This window comes from Equus asinus, chromosome 27 (assembly GCF_041296235.1).
Source record: "Equus asinus isolate D_3611 breed Donkey chromosome 27, EquAss-T2T_v2, whole genome shotgun sequence".
Taxonomy (NCBI): Eukaryota; Metazoa; Chordata; class Mammalia; order Perissodactyla; family Equidae; genus Equus; species Equus asinus.
This window is the reverse complement of record NC_091816.1, coordinates 20487465-20504048: the sequence shown is the minus strand read 5'-3', so window position 1 is coordinate 20504048 and position 16584 is coordinate 20487465.

Genomic DNA, 16584 nt, shown 5'->3' with positions numbered 1-16584 from the left:
TTTTTTTCTGCTTTTTTCTCCCCAAATCCTCCCAGTACATAGTTGTATATTTTAGTTGTGGGTCCTTCTAGTTGTGGCCTGTGGGATGCCGCCTCAACATGGCCTAAAGAGTGGCGCCATGTCCACGCCCAGGATCCAAACCCTGGGCCACCAAACTGGAGCTTGTGAACTTAACCACTCGGCCATGGGGCCAGCCCCCTAAATAAATTTTTAAAGTCACTTTATTCCTTGTATCTATCTCCATAACTTTAAGATATCCAGAAATTGAAATCAATATTCAGCATACTACTACCCAGCAGTTGATGTTTGAAAACTTGAGAGATGAACTTTTTGGAAGAAACTCTCATAGACACCTTGGCCAGATGCTAGCAAGGCAATATGGGAGCAGCGTGAGTCCACTGACCCATTGTCCCAAGTGACCCATGGACTTTGGAGCAAACCCCCAGAAGTGGCGTGAAAGAACATTCTCGATAAACAAATGAAGGGAATAAAAGGATTTAACTATTGGTCAGAGCTTCCAGACACTAATAAGACATCAAATATGGAATGCATACTCATTCAATCAACAAACATTCATTGTGTGCAGACACTGTTTGAAAGAGAAGAAGACAGACAAAGTATGGCCTCTCACGGTGCCTACCTTCTATGAGAAGATACACAAAGTAAATATGGGTAATACAGAGCACCTGAGATGGTGGTCAGTGAAAAGGAAGAAAATAAAGCAGGGAGAAGAGATAGAAAATGGGAAACGGGTACCATGCTAGATAGGATGGTCAGAAATTTTTTAGAGAAACAAATCTTTATTTTCTAAAAATATTTTGAAATACCCCACAAAGCTTGCTTTTCTCCTATTTCCTAATCTCCTTCTTTCTCTTCAACATATCTAATAATAAAAGGATATTTTTACCCCTAATTAACATTTCATTCAGATATCAAGATAATATCCCCCTGTGAAATCCTGTGTATTTGCAAGCTCTTTATTCAGACAGCCATTACCAGTGGCAGAGATTCCTGGGTTCCATTCCACACGTAAGCTGCAATGTCATCTGTTTTCTGTTAGCCGCTCAGGAACAGTTTGGGATTGAGAGGTACACTCATTGCAAATAGTCACTGTGGACCTTGCTGGCACAGTCCCTACGAGGCTGCAGGAGCATGCTTCAATCACTGAGAGAGAGGAGAAAGCAAATGGCTTAACTGGCTTGTGACTTGGTATGGTGGAATAATTACAGGATTTGGACAGTCCTGGATGGTGAATCTGAGGTCCCTCACATCTAAACTGGGTAACTTTGGATAAATTACTTCTTTTTATCTGTAAAAAGAGAATATTTATATCTTCCTTGCAGGATACTTTGGGGATGACATAAAATAATTTATATAAAGCTTATAAAACCACATAGGAAAGACTTCAATAAATGTTGATTCCCTACACTGATACTCACCCACCCCAGGCCAGAAAAATTTCTCTGGTTTTGTAAGTAAAAAGAAAAATAAAGCGGCCAGCCCCATGGCCAAGTGGTTAAGTTTGCGTGCTCTGCTTCAGCAGCCAGGGGTTTGCTGGTTTGGATCCTGGGCATAGACCTACACTCTGCTCATCAAGCCGTGTTGTGGTGACATCTCACATAGAAGTATTAGAATGACCTACAACTAGGATATACAACTATGTATTGGGGCTTTGGGGATAAAAAAAAAAAAGAGAGAGAGAGAGAGGAAGATTGGCAACAGATGTTAGCTGAGGGCCAATCTTCCTCACCAAAAAAAAAAAAAAAAAGCATTAAAAAAAATAAATTCACACTGTGAACTGACAGAGTGATGCAAGGTAGCTGGTAAGTTTTAAGCCACCTAAAAGACCACCATATCAATGATTCTGCTGTTTAAAACATGTTTTAAATTGCTGTGAATAGGGGTATGGGAAATGCATAGACTAGAGTTGAAAGGCTATACATAAAATTCAGCATATAAATGAGATTAATTATTTACAGCCAATTGAAGTCATCAATAATGTCTTTAAGGTCTGGTGGATGGAGACAAAATTGTGGATAAAGGTCATACTATACAGACAGAGAATAAAGTTGGGATGGTCATATCATATCAACAAATTTTAAAATAACACAGAAAGACAACTGCTAAGACTACAAAAGAGATCCCTGGACAGAAAAGAAATAGTCTTAGACTTATATTGATGGAGAACGGGCAGGCCAGGCGGCAGTGCTATTTATCCAGGGCCTGAGGATGGAAAGGCAGGCTGACTGAATAAGCTCTGCCAGCATCAGGGAGAAGAGAGACTCCACAGAAAACCAATCAATTCCTCATTGCCATTCTCACCAATAACATGCTCTGGGTTTCATTTTATTTCTCCTCTGTTTACAAAGATAATTGTGAGCTGCTTTGTAGAGGGAGGGGGGAGATATGAAAGCAATATATATGTGCAAACATGTTCGCACATATATATACATATATATATATATATATATAGTTTTTAAAGTCTCTTTTTTTTTTTAGATGAGTTTTAGGTCCACAGCAAAATTAGGAGGAAGTTACAGAAGTTTCCCCAGTTACCCACTACCCAAGCACATGGAGAGTCTCCTGCCTTATCAGCATCCCCCACAAGAGTGTACATTTGTTACAATCGATGAACTTACATTGACACATCACTATCACCCAAAGTCTATAGTTTAGATTAGAGTTCACTCTGGGTGTTGTACAGTCTATGAATTTGGACAAATGTATAATGACATGTATCCATCATTATAATATCATTGAATATTTTCCCTGCCCTAAAGATCCTCTGTACTCTGCCTCTTAATCTTCCCTCCCACAACCCCCAGCAACAACTGAACTTTTTACTCTCTTCATAGTTTTGCTTTTTCCAGAATGTCATGTAATTGGAATCATACAGGATGTACATGTCTTAGATTGGCTGCTTTCACTTAGTAATATGCATTTAAGCTTCCTCTATGTCTGGGGCCAGCCCCATGGCCCAGTGGTTAAGTTAGCACGGTCCGCTTTGGTGGCCCAGGGTTTCACTGTTTCGTATCCTGGGCGCGGACATGGCACTGCTCATCAGGTCATGCTGAGGTGGCGTCCCACACAGAGCCAGAAGGACCTATAGCTAGAATGTACAACTATTTACTGGAGGGCTTTGGGGAGAAGAGAAAAAAAAAAAAAAAGAAGAAGAAGATCGGCAACAGATGTTAGCTCAGGGCCAATCTTCAAAAAAAAAAAGTTCCTCCATGTCTTTTCACGGCTTGATGGCTTATTTCTTTTCAGTGCTGAATAGTATTCCACTGTCTAGATGCACCACAGTTTATTTATCCATTCAACCACTGAATGAATGAAGGACATCTTGGTTGCTTCCTTGTTTTGGCAATTATGAATAAAATTGCTATGACACCCACGTGCAGATTTTTGTTTGGACATAAGTTTTTAATTCCTTCAGGTAAATACGAAAGAGTGTGATTACTGGATCACACGGTAAGAGCATGTTTAGTTTTATAAGAAACCACCAAACGTCTTCCAAAGTGGCTGTACTATTTTGTACTCTCATCAGCAATGTATGGGTTTCTGTTGCTCCACATTCTCCCCAGCACTTCAATTTGTCAGTGTTTTGGATTTGGGCCATTCTAATAGGCATGTAATGGTATCTCATTGTTGTTTTAACTTGCATTGCCCTGATGACATATGATGTGGAGTATCTTTTCATATGTCTATTTGCCATCTGGATATCTACTTTGGTAAAGTGTCTGTTAAGGTCCTTGGCCAATTTTTTAATTGGGTGATTTGTTTCCTTATTGTTGAGTTTTAGGAGTTCTTTGTATATTTTGAAGAACAGTCCTTTATCAGATATGTCTTCTGAAAGTATTTTCTCCCTGTCTGTGTCTTGACTTCTGATTCTCTTGAGATTATCTTTCACAGAGCAGAAGCTTTTAATTTTAATGAAGTCCAGCTTATCAATTGTCTTTTTCATGGATCATGTCTTTGGTGTTGTATTGAAAAAGTCATCACAACACCCAAGGTCATCTAGGTTTTCTCCCGTGTTTCCTCTAGGAGTTTTATATTTTTGCATATTATATTTAGGTCTATGATCCATTTTGAGCTAATTTTTGTGAGAGGTATAAGGTCTGTATCTAGGTTCCTGTTTTTGCATGTGGATGTCCATTTGTTCCAGCACCATATATTGAAAAGACTGTCTTTGCCCCATCATATTGCCTTTATTCCTTTGTCAAAGATCAGTTGACTGTATTTATGTGGGTCTATTTCTGGGCTGTCTATTCTGTTCCGTTGATCTATTTGTTTATTCTTTCACCAATACCATACCATCTTGATTACTGAAGCTTTATAGTAAGTCTTAAAGTTGGGTAGTGTCAGTCCTCCAACTTTGTTCTTCTCCTTCAATATTGTGTTGGCTATTCTGGAACACATATATTTTTAATTAAAAGTATTTATTTCTCTTAGCCCTCCCAACATTCACATTGAAGGACTTAAACAGAAATATAGTGACAGATTACAGAGAGACCTAACGGGCGTTTATAGCAACTTATCCTTTAGGTCCCATGATTTCTTTTGTCAATGTAAACCTTTTATTGAGTATAACATCCATCTAGAGAAGTGTACAAATTGTAAGTGGCACAGCTTAATGAATTTGCACAAAGTGAACTCATTCATCTAACCAGCATACTGATCAAAAAATAGAGAACCCCAGAAGCCTCCCGGGCCCCTCCCAGTCACCACCCCCACTAAAGCTAATTACTCTCCTGACTCTGGAAAACCATGGATTAGTTTTGCCTTTTTCTTAACTTCAAGAAATGCAGTTGTACCGTATGTACTCTTATGCTTGCTTCTTGTGTGTCACATTACGTTTGCAAGATTCATCCATGTTGTAACTTGTAGCTGCATAGTTAGTTCATTCTCATTACTGTATAGGATTCCAACTTTTTTACCTCTTCTACTGTTGGCGAGCACTGAGTAGTTTCTAGTTTGGGGCTGTTACAAATAGGTCTGTTATGAACATTTTAATAATCTCTTTTTGTAAGCACACGTACACATTTCTGTTGGGAATATGCCTCAGATTGTAATTCCTGGTTCATAGGTATGTTCAGCTTTAGTAAATACTGCCAAACAATTTTACCAACGCACAGTCTCAGAAACAGTGTATGAGAGTTCTACCTGTTCTTTATTCTAGCCAGCACTTAACACTGTATTTTTTCCATTTTAGCCATTCTAGTCTGTATCATAGATACTATGTTTAAAAAGAATATCATCAAGAAAATGTACCTTAAAAATTAAAAATAATGTTACTGATTACTATTTGTGGTGGGCCTTGATACTTGATTTTTAAACATGAACTCTCATTTTCTTTTGATGCAGATTATCAGGGTACAACAATTGGAGAAACACTGTGTCCTACTTCTTTCTAAAGCAACCACGTCTTGAACGTGAGACCTAACGTCTAGGTAAAATCTATATATTTTCAGGATGTTAAATTCTCTCCGAACAGAAAGCAGTGATAGTCAATCTTTATTTTGCAACTGTATGATTTTTGTCCAATTGTATTAATTATTGAAAAATTCTTGAATGACCTAGAGAGAGGTGTTTAATGACATACCCCTTGGTTCTGTCCTAGACTTCAAATTGTTTATCACTTGTATCAGTGTGTTGGTTGAGTACATATGCCAAAGGATAGACCTATCAAAATTGTGGGTTTATCAGTTATCTAATACTGCCTAAAAAGCACCCCAAATCTTACTGACTTATATTTCTCACAATTCTCTGGGTTAGCTGAGTGGTTCTTTTGTTGGTCTTTCTTGGGCTCACACTGAGTTGGAATTAAGTTGGAGGGTTGACGAGGGCAGGGCTCAGCTGGGACAGCTCAGCCTTTCTCTCCATGTAGTCTTTCATCCTCAAGGACAATAGCTTGGCTTCCTCACATGGAAGCAGCAATGTTCCAAGAAAGAGAAGGTGAAAGTTGCAAGGTCTCTTGAGGCTTAGGCTCTTCTGCCATATTCTATCAGTCAGAGCAAGTCACAAGGTCAGTCCAGAGTCAAGGGGTGGGGATGGCGAAATAGATTACTCTCCTTGATAGGAAAGCTGCAAAATCATGTGGCCATGCTTTACAGTCTACCACAGTGGATGACAATCTAAATATGCTAGCACAATGAGAGCTAAACAGATGATAACATTTTTGTTAGTATTATAATTACTATGAAAAACCATTGAATTTACATTAAAGTCAGTGGTTTCTTATTTATATTTCCCAGCATTAGTAAAACCTTTAAATGAATATCTGCTCAGTGCCTGGCCCATATATTCATTAAAACTTGCTAATATTACCACAAAATCCTAACTAAAATTCCCAGTAGTCAGTTGTCTGAACTCTTCCTTCCTCTAGGCCGGTGGTTCTCAGCTGGAGGCAATTTGGCCCACAGGAGACGTTTAGTAGTGTCTGAAGATATTTTAGTTGTCACATGGGCGGAATACTACTGGCATCTGGTGGGTGGAGGCCAGAGATGTTGCTAACATCCTGCAATGAACAGAACAGGCCCCACAACAGAGAATTTGCCAGCCCAACATGTCAGTAATGCTGAGGTTGAGAAATCCTGTTCTCAGGCTGTGCTCAGCCGTGTCCTCAGGAAAGAACAGATGTCCTCACTGGGTCAAGGTGCAGCAGTGGTGTCCCGGAGCCGGCGTGTACCAGCTCCTGAAAGCCAATTGTGCTTCTCTCTTCCTACTTCCATTTTCAAGGACATCCTGTTGATAACTTAAAATAGGTCATGATGGGAGTATTTACACCGTGGAAATTGGCAAGTGCTACAAATTAGGGCCTTTTTGTCCAGAAAGCTAATTGTTAAACATTTATCACTATATCACGGGTGCAGCCCTTCCCAACAGGAGTAATAGAGCCTGGTGGACTCTAATTTCTGCTCTCCTTGTAGTGTCTCACTTCTTGGGCTAAAGAAGAAGCTCATTAGCAAAGTGCCACTGGTGACACAGGATGATCAGCAATGTGTTCTCATGCAGCCAGAATTACTTCGTTTCTCCAAAGTCAAAGGTAACCTCTACACAGGACAGTATGGATTGCCTAAAGCCCCCACATCACATAAAGACACACACACGCACTGATTTCTTACTGATGCAGGACAGTAACTAGGAGCCCTTACGCAGAAGGGCAGCCTTCACCCTTCCCCAGCTCTCCCCCGCAGGATTGCACAGCTAATGCCATTGCTCTATCTGTTTAACGAGTTAACATAATTGAAGTTCAACCCCCAAGTTTATGAAAATTTAGCAAATATAAACAGACACTGTCTCCCAGGTCATGGTATCTTAACTAGGGCAACGGTAAAGAAAATACTGTTGAAAGATTTCTCTTTGCCTTGCGCATTATTGCAAACAACAAAACTCCTTAGGAGAAAATGCTAAAAGTTTACAAAAACTGGCAATTTTGGAAACTTTTCATTGCATAACTTCATACAAAACGAATTAATGAGGAAAGGTTCATAATAAATTAATATATTGAATTCAGTCTAAACTCAATGAGATTACATTAAAATCTCATTTCCTTCTGTTAAAAATTCAATAAAATGGTGCCAATTAAATGAGGCAATTGATAAGAACAAGGAGATTTACTTGATGTTTCATGTATTCTCCCTCATTATTAGGTTTCATTTTTAACAACTTGTTGACAATGATTCTCTGCTGACAGTAGCTCAGCTAGAATCATGAGTCAGCTTTGAAACCAACTTGGAGAAAAAATAATAATCCTCAAATTGCCATTTAGCACATCTGCCTCTCCAGGTAATTGAATTCTTGTTGAAAATACATCATCGGAGATATATTAGAAATAGCAGGAGAAAGAATTAAATTAGGAGGTGGAAGTCCTAAAAATACAGACTGAAGAACAGCAGGAAGCATAAGATCATTTAGAAAGTTGCTACTTGCTGTAATTTCTATTGCATTTGGAGATTTGTCCCCCGAAGACGAATCCATTCCCATTTTTATTTATGCACCACAGGCTTCAATTTAAAGAGGTGTGATATGTTGCCGGGCCTGCTGATTTTAAGTGTCATATCCTAGGGCTTAGTCTATTGAAACACCCTGGTAATGGATCCAACCACACTTCCAAACAGTCCACCCACCAAGTTTCAGCCGGCCTGGCTCATTACACAAATTCATAAGCATCCTGCATAGGGTCTCAGAGTGTACCAGCAGCTGAGGTGCCAGCAGAAAGTAACATTATTTTGCTAATCTCTAAGCAACTCAGAGGCAGTGTCATGGCAAACATCCTTTAGTCTTTGAGCCTTCCTTCCAGTCTCTTGATATACTGACACAAAGACTCTGTGAGGGAGTCTATGCACTGGATTTTGAGTATGCTTTCTCAACCTTTCCTAACTCCAGGCCCTTTGCAAGCCCAGCCCTAACCAACAAACACCCTTATTTTAATAGCTCTTTTAATTAATCCAATTGCAGAGCAACTAAGGAATATGAACTCTCCCAGAATTTTGCTACAGAGGAATTTGCCCAATAAAACTATAAAAGGATAATGGAATATTTTGCAGAGTCTAGCACACAGCTAGACTAGTATTTGTTGACTTGTATATGTCAGGTACCTATGCAATGAACATATTTTAAATGAATAAATGAATAGCCAGTAAGTACGTTATCAGCAAACACAGCAGAAGGAAGACTTTCCTAAATTAATTTGTTATGAAAGGAGTAGACAGTGGTTCTCACCCGAGAATGGCCCTCACCTCTTGCCATTAAATATTTGTCAAGGTCTGGAAACACTGGTATCTAGCGGGTAGGGGCTAGGGATGTTGCCAAAACTCCTTACAGTACACAGGAAAGTTCCCCACAACCAAGAATTATTCAGTCCAAAATGTCAATAGTGCCAAGGCTAAGAAACCCTAGGAAAAAGAAATGTAAGGAAAATACTAACAAGGATTGGGGAGCATTGATAGATGGATAAAGTGGGACAGCCTTTAGGGGCAACTCATCATCTTCTGTTGAGATTCGTGGAGCAGGAAGACCTGAGCATGTGGAGAAGTACTTCTGGTTATAATGAGATTGCTACAAATCGAAACGTTGAGAGAATGGGATTGTGAGAGTGCCACCTCCTTCTTTAACACTCACACTCACAAGACTTTTGTGCACAAATGCAACATGGAAACACTGAGCTGAAGCTGAAATTCACACCTCAGCTGTTTTACTTGTCCAGAGTTGACAGAAAGTGCTCCCAGATTGACAACTGCAACCATTTCCTTTTAAAAATCAGAGCCCTTTTGAATTAGACAAGTAACTCTCTACCACCCCAGCCTGCCACATAGAAGAAAGAAAAGAGAAGAAATGTTTTATATTTCCCTTCTAATTCGTTGACCCAATTCTCTTCACTAACTTCAAAAAAGACATGTATGGTTTTGAAAGTCATAGATCTCAGCATTGCCCAGACCTTGTACAGGAAATCAAGGGGAAATTTAAGATAATCTTTCTTCAGTGTGTTCCCACCTTTTCCAACATCTTATCCCTTCAAATTTCAGATGACATATAATATCACTAGAGTTTCCTAACAAAGGCATTGAGTTGTCCTAGCCAGCATCACTCCTATGCTCTGGCCTCCTTCCCCAGGGCCTCTAACAAGAGTTAAGCATTCTCCAGAACATAGCTGAGTGGCCCCAGGTGTTAGAAAGTGTGATGAGAGGAGCTGATGGAGGTTATTACATTACTACTTGCAAGTGTATTTATGTATTAGCAGGTGACTCTGAGATCCTTGAAGGAACCATCAATCATAGTATACCAGGATTGGCATAAGACTGGAGTAAAGATGATAGATATTTAGAGGCAAAACCAGCTTTTGTCAATGTCCAGATAATGCCAAAATAGCCATCCAGCCTCTAGGTAAGACAAGTCCCAGACACAGGTGACAACGGACTTCACATTCCCTCTGCCCTGGCATGTAGGGGCATCACAGAGAGGGGGAGGATGGGATGAACCACAGCACGCTATTAACAATATTTATCTGGAGGCTTTGTGTGTGTGTGTGTGTGTGTGTGTGTGTGTGTGTGTGAGGAAGATTGTCGCTGAGCCAACATCTGTGCCAATCTTTCCTCTACTTTATGTGAGATGCCACCACAGCATGGCCTGACGACCGGTGCTAGGTCTGCACCCGGGATCCAAACCTGTGAACCTTGGGCCACCAAAGCAGAGTGTGCGAACTTAACCACTACACCACCAAGCCAGCCCTATATGGAGGCTTTTTAAATAGAGAAGAGTATATCTCATCTTTTTTCTGGCATCTGTAGGTATTGTTAGAGGCCCACAGGGTTTTTTTCTTAAAAAAGTTCTTAAAGAATACATGACTTGGAAACACAAATACAAACAACAGGGCAAAGTCTCTGAAATCAGAACCATCTGTGTGCCAGCTGGTAGAGGCAACTCATTTATGTCCCTGAGGCCAGCAGAAGGGCACACCTCCACTCCACCGTTCTTTCTCTTTTTCTTCTTCTCTTTCCTATTTCTCTATCTTTTCCCTTTCTTTCTCTTCTCCTACGCCATTTTTCCTTCTCTATCTTGTTTCTCTGGCTCAGGTCCTCCAGGAACCCTGGGGGGCACCTGGAAACCCAGTGTGGCCCAAGGCGGAGCCAGCAGCTCCAGGGCTACTGATCCAACAAGAGGAAAGGAAAGTCAGGTGTTCTACCACTACAAGATGATACGCTGTTGTAATAGTCATCAAGTTTTAATTGAGCACTTAGTCCCTGCCAAAAAATGACCAGAATAGGAAGATGAATTAGATACGACCCTGGATGCAAGAACTTTATACTATTGCTGGAAAGAGGAATATAAACACAAGTGGTAAAAACAAAATAAAGACAAATTCAGGGAATAGATGTTTTGGTGGCATTTGAGCTCTACCTTGGAAGATGGAAGGATGTTGTTTGGGCTACAGATTTGTGTTAATAACGACACCAAGGTGGGGCTGGCCTTGTGGCACATAGTGGTTGAGTTCGCATGCTCCACTTTTGTGGCCTAGGGTCCGTGGGTTCAGATCCTGGGCACAGACCTACACACTGCTCATCAAGCCATGCTGAGATGGCATCCCACATACAAAATAGAGGAAGATTGACATAGATGTTAGCTCAGGGCCAATCTTACCCACCAAAAATAAATAAATAAACAAATAATTAAGACACTGAGGAATGAAACCTGATTGCAAGATGGAAGGACCTCCACATTACTGAAGCATGAGGCCACAGTCTCATAGTGAGGCACGTCATATGTGGGCAGCGTCACATTCGCTATGCTAACTAGAGAAGGCTCGTGGCTCCTAGATCATAGTGACAGATCTCAAGAAGATAGCTCCCAGGAAGTTAAGTGAGCAGTTCTTCAGCAAAACTGATCTGGGGAGGGAGGAAATAATTGAGTTTCCCTATCTTCACATGTGTATTCTTTACAGGGCCGTCATGCAATATTACATTCCACTTGCCCCCTTCCTTAGGGAAGAACTTTGTGGCTTTCTACTTTCTGAGTGGAATGTTACAGAAGATATTAAGAAATCTTGAAATAGGCCTATGATTTTATTAATAATGTTTTTGTTTTAGGATTACATTCCTTAAAATTAAAAATTATGTAACAAAAAAAAAGGGAAGGGGAGACTCAACATTTTCTAGGCCATGAACTCCTTTTGGTAGTCTGGTGAAGCTAATGGAACAATTCTTAGAACAATGTTTATAAATGTGTCGGATAAAACACATGAGATTCACATGAGAACCAATTGCCTGACAATATAGTTCTACATGAACTCATCCGTGGTCCATGGACCTCAGCTAAACCACTTCCACCTGGAGCCTACAGCCAAATTGCAAGAGTTAACATCCAGGGTAAGGAATGAAAAGGTGATGGGAGAGAATGAGTGATGCAGTTTAGAAGTGGGAGGCCACTGCTTTTACCCACCAGAACCTATAAAAAGAGGAGGTCCTCCAATGGGAAGATGGCAACTGATGTCTTAGGCCAGTGTGAGGACTAAACAAAATGAAAGCTCAGAGAACTAAAACAAGCTTAGGACACAAGAAGTGGGCTTTGCTAAATTGGGACATCCCACCTCCCCCCTCTCTGAAGGATGTTGATCTTTCTTTGTCACAGGATTGTTCTTATGCTATAGAACATCCATCTTCAGTGATCAGAGCTAACCATGTGCACAACTTTATTCATTCCTCCTCCTCCCTCACTCCAGAAGCTCTGTGTTTCTGAGAGAATCTTCAATGACTAGCTCACAAATTGCTTCTTGCTGTTATCATCAGGCTCCTTTAGACTCTATATTTGAAAGAAAATACTGTAGGTCCCTCCACATACACCAAGGGAAACTGTGGGGATCTCACTAGCTGGATTTGCAATTGAACACGTAATAAACCTGCAGACTTGCCTCCGGAGTGCCTAACTCTCACCATCACCCCAGTGTATTCCAGGACACGAAGACTGTGTTTTTCTGGCAATATCTGAGACAAGTTTGGTGGCTCTGGGGAGCCACCATTGATTCTGTCTTTGGGAAAACAACTTACCAAGACTTTAAAAATGGCTCCTGAGGAGCAGGGTTAGGATCACTGGGGACTAGATTGAGAACAAACAGCCAGCACCAAAAAGGGACTCGGGAAGGGTGAGAATCTGTCCCCTCAAGATGCGAAAGCTCAGGATGAGATGCATGCAGACTGACTTCTCCCACTGCCACTCAGAACAACTCATAATCAAGAAAGCTGCCCTGCTCTAAAGACCGGGGTCCAGTCACTCAACAAGAGTGTGCCTTGCTCTAAGGACCTTTCACTTTTATCCCCAGCTCAGTGCAGTGTGCGGACTGTGACCACTCCAGTTACTCAAGTGTTTCTTACTGTAGGAACAAATTGTTAATTGCAATTAATTGTAGCTTCGTGATGCAAGCTACAGATGTCTCTCTCTTTTTTTTTTACTTTATTATTTTTGTTTGTTGGTTGGTGGGAGGGATATGTTAAAAGACATACACTAAGATGCAAATGATATTTCAAAAACACCAGCAGCTTCTTTCCTAAGATGTTTCTATGGGGAGGAAATGCGAATATGCTACCTTCCTCCTGCTCAGATGATACTTCTAAGCATCATTGGGGAAGCAGACAATGCTGCAACCCACGAAGAGTGCATTCAATTTGGCAACCCACAATTTGAACAGGAGATTCATTGGGAAATCAGTCAGCCAACATCCAAATGGATAGTCAGCATGATAAAGGAAGATTATAAAGTTTAGGGTACAGTGACAGCAAAATAGGCCTAACCTTTTCAACTGTACCTGGGAAAGAGTTGCTAAAGTATCTGTGGAAAACCAAATGTATGTGTACTGTCTATTTGAACAAATTGATATATGGAGCCACAAATCTCCTAACAGCCCAGGAGTGCTCAGATTAGATGCTCTCTCCCTGGTGTTAGGATGAAGCTATTACATTCATTCTTTGCAGTAATGCTGCTGGATACCGATGATGCCTCCCGGGTCACCCAAGGCATGTATCTTCTTGTAACATTTTGACGATTTCATGTACCTCATAGAAACAGCACGTTAATGAAGATGAGTTTCATTTTGAAAGGTGAAAAGAGACAGGTTTCAGTACAAATTGTGACCCACTAATGGATAACTCAGAACTTTTCTCTGCAGAGCCATTTCCTGACTTGTCAAAAAAAAGAAAAGAAAGAAATTGGACAATGATTCAGCTTGTGATTTAAAATTCAAGAACCTAACAAACGCACTCGGTGGAAACCCAGCCTTATTACACCCTCCTGACTTTGATAAAGCATTCCTGGTTCAAACAGATGCCTCTGACATTAGACTTGAGGCACTGTTGTCTCTGATAATGAAGGAAGAGAAACACCCAGTGATGTATACACACAGGAACTTCTAAAAAGAAAACTCTAGAACTTTCTATTTCGAGGAAAGTCTTGGTCTTCTAAGAAGCTGGTCTATTCAGCAGACTTGTTGAAATTTTCTTCCCGAATAAAATTTAAAAGGAAGAAGCCACCATTTGTACTTAGACAATATTTTATTGGAGAATTTAATCAGAACTATGATAATGTTCGTGAGACATATGTGCTTAACACAATACTGTGCACTGAATACAATAGGTCCACAGTGTAAGTGAATTATAAAATATTATGCCAGGAAGTGTATATGAGTTAAAAAAAATAGTACCTAAACAATAAGAACTTTTTAATCTAGTATAATGTAATACACATAGACATTTAGTTGTTTTTCAAAATGGTGAAAAGATTTATTGACACACAAACATAACAGTTTTAAGTTTTGCTAGTTTGCTATTCTGTCATTTGGGCTCTCTTCATTTGCCTTTAAATGTATTTTTCTGTATCTCCAGAACATTTTTTATTATGCATTGCTTTTAGCGGCTTTCAGTATTTGTAATAATTGCCGCATATTTTTAAGGTTTAGACATCCTCTTGATAATCTGGTTTGATCATTCATCATTTTCTCTCAACCCACAGCCCATTCTACTTGAATCGGTCTGCTAAAAAGTTTGGACATACTAATCCTCTTGTTCAGTCAGCCACACTTGAGTTCCAACAGTGCCGTGGGGGGAAATATACGTGGAGACCACAGGTGCCCAAACACTATCCATTAAAACCATTCTTAGTAATTGGCTTAATGAAGGCGTTTTGCAATATTTGTGATAAATATTAATTTTATTTACTCTGTTACTCTACAAATCAAAAGAAACGAATTCATTAGACACAGTTCGAAGGTAGGGGTATTTCTGATGGAATTTGAAATTATTAAGGAATCTCAAGGGCATTAAGCCTGAAAATAAAACCATTAGATCTTCTAAACAAATGGAGCCAATATTGGGAGATTATGTGTGTTTGCTGTTTGTCTTTCCCCTACAGCCCCTAAAATTGGAAACACACCACCAAGAGGAAGTAATAACACTGCTGTCAAATATTCAAAGTCCAATTTTTACTCATATTGATTATTTTTAACATTTTGAAATATCATTTTTATACCCCCATCTGAAAGTATTTATAAGACTAGAATTCCAGGGCTGTGTTCACTATAGTATTTTATGAAAGCAATATTTTTCTTAGTTACGTTGAGGGGGAAGGAGTGAAATGGAAAAATATTATGATAGGGATAATTTTCTAGTCACCTTCCAAATTAACACTCCATATTCTGGTCCTAACTCTCACTAGTTGGAAACATGAATTTTACTGTAGGATTGTCAGCTGGTAAATAGAATATAGGAGAAAAAATTCTTCTTCAGACGATTCCAATTATTTGAGTTTTTACCTTGTCTCTCTTGATTTCCACATTTTTTCTCATCTCTGAACTCAGAAAATGAGATATCATCTTTTTATTTTTTTTTTTTTATTTTTTTTTATTTTTTTTATTTTTTTTTTATTTTTTTTTATTTTTTTTATTTTTTTATTTTTTTATTAATGTTATGATAGATTACAACCTTTTGAGATTTCAGTTGTACATTTTTGTTAGTCATATTGTGGGTACACCACTTCCCCCTCCGTACCCTCCCCCCACCCCCCCTTTTCCCTGGTAACCACCGATCAGATCTCCTTCTCAATATACTAATTTCCACCTATGAGTGGAGTCATATAGAGTTCGTCTTTCTCTGACTGACTTATTTCGCTTAACATAATGCCCTCGAGGTCCATCCACGTTGTTGTGAATGGGCCAATTTCGTCTTTTTTTATGGCTGAGTAGTATTCCATTGTGTATATATACCACATCTTCTTTATCCAATCATCAGTTTCTGGGCATGTAGGCTGGTTCCATGTCTTGGCTATTGTAAATAATGCTGCGATGAACATAGGGGTGCAACGGACTCTTGAGATATCTGATATCAGGTTCTTAGGATAGATACCCAGTAATGGGATGGCTGGGTCATAGGGTATTTCTATTTTTAACTTTTTGAGAAATCTCCATACTGTTTTCCATAGTGGCTGTACCAGTTTGCATTCCCACCAACAGTGTATGAGGGTTCCTCTTTCTCCACAACCTCTCCAACATTTGTCGTTCTTGGTTTTGGATGTTTTTGCCAATCTAACGGGGGTAAGGTGATATCTTAGTGTAGTTTTGATTTGCATTTCCCTGATGATTAGCGATGATGAACATCTTTTCATGTGTCTATTGGCCATATTCATATCTTCTTTTGAGAAATGTCTGTTCATGTCCTCTGCCCATTTTTTGATCGGGTTGTTTGTTTTTTTGTTGTTAAGCAGTGTGAGTTCTTTGTATATTATGGAGATTAACCCTTTGTCGGATAAGTGGCTTGTAAATATTTTTTCCCAATTAGTGAGCTGTTTTTTTGTTTCAATTCTGTTTTCCCTTGCCTTGAAGAAGCTCTTTAGTCTGATGAAGTCCCATTTGTTTATTCTTTCTATTGTTTCCCTCAACTGAGGAGTTACAGTGTCCGAAAAGATTCTTTTGAAACTGATGTCAAAGAGTGTACTGCCTATATTCTCTTCCAAAAGACTTATTGTCTCAGGCCTAATCTTTAGGTCTTTGATCCATTTTGAGTTTATTTTGGTGTGTGGTGAAAAAGAATGGTCGATTTTCAATCT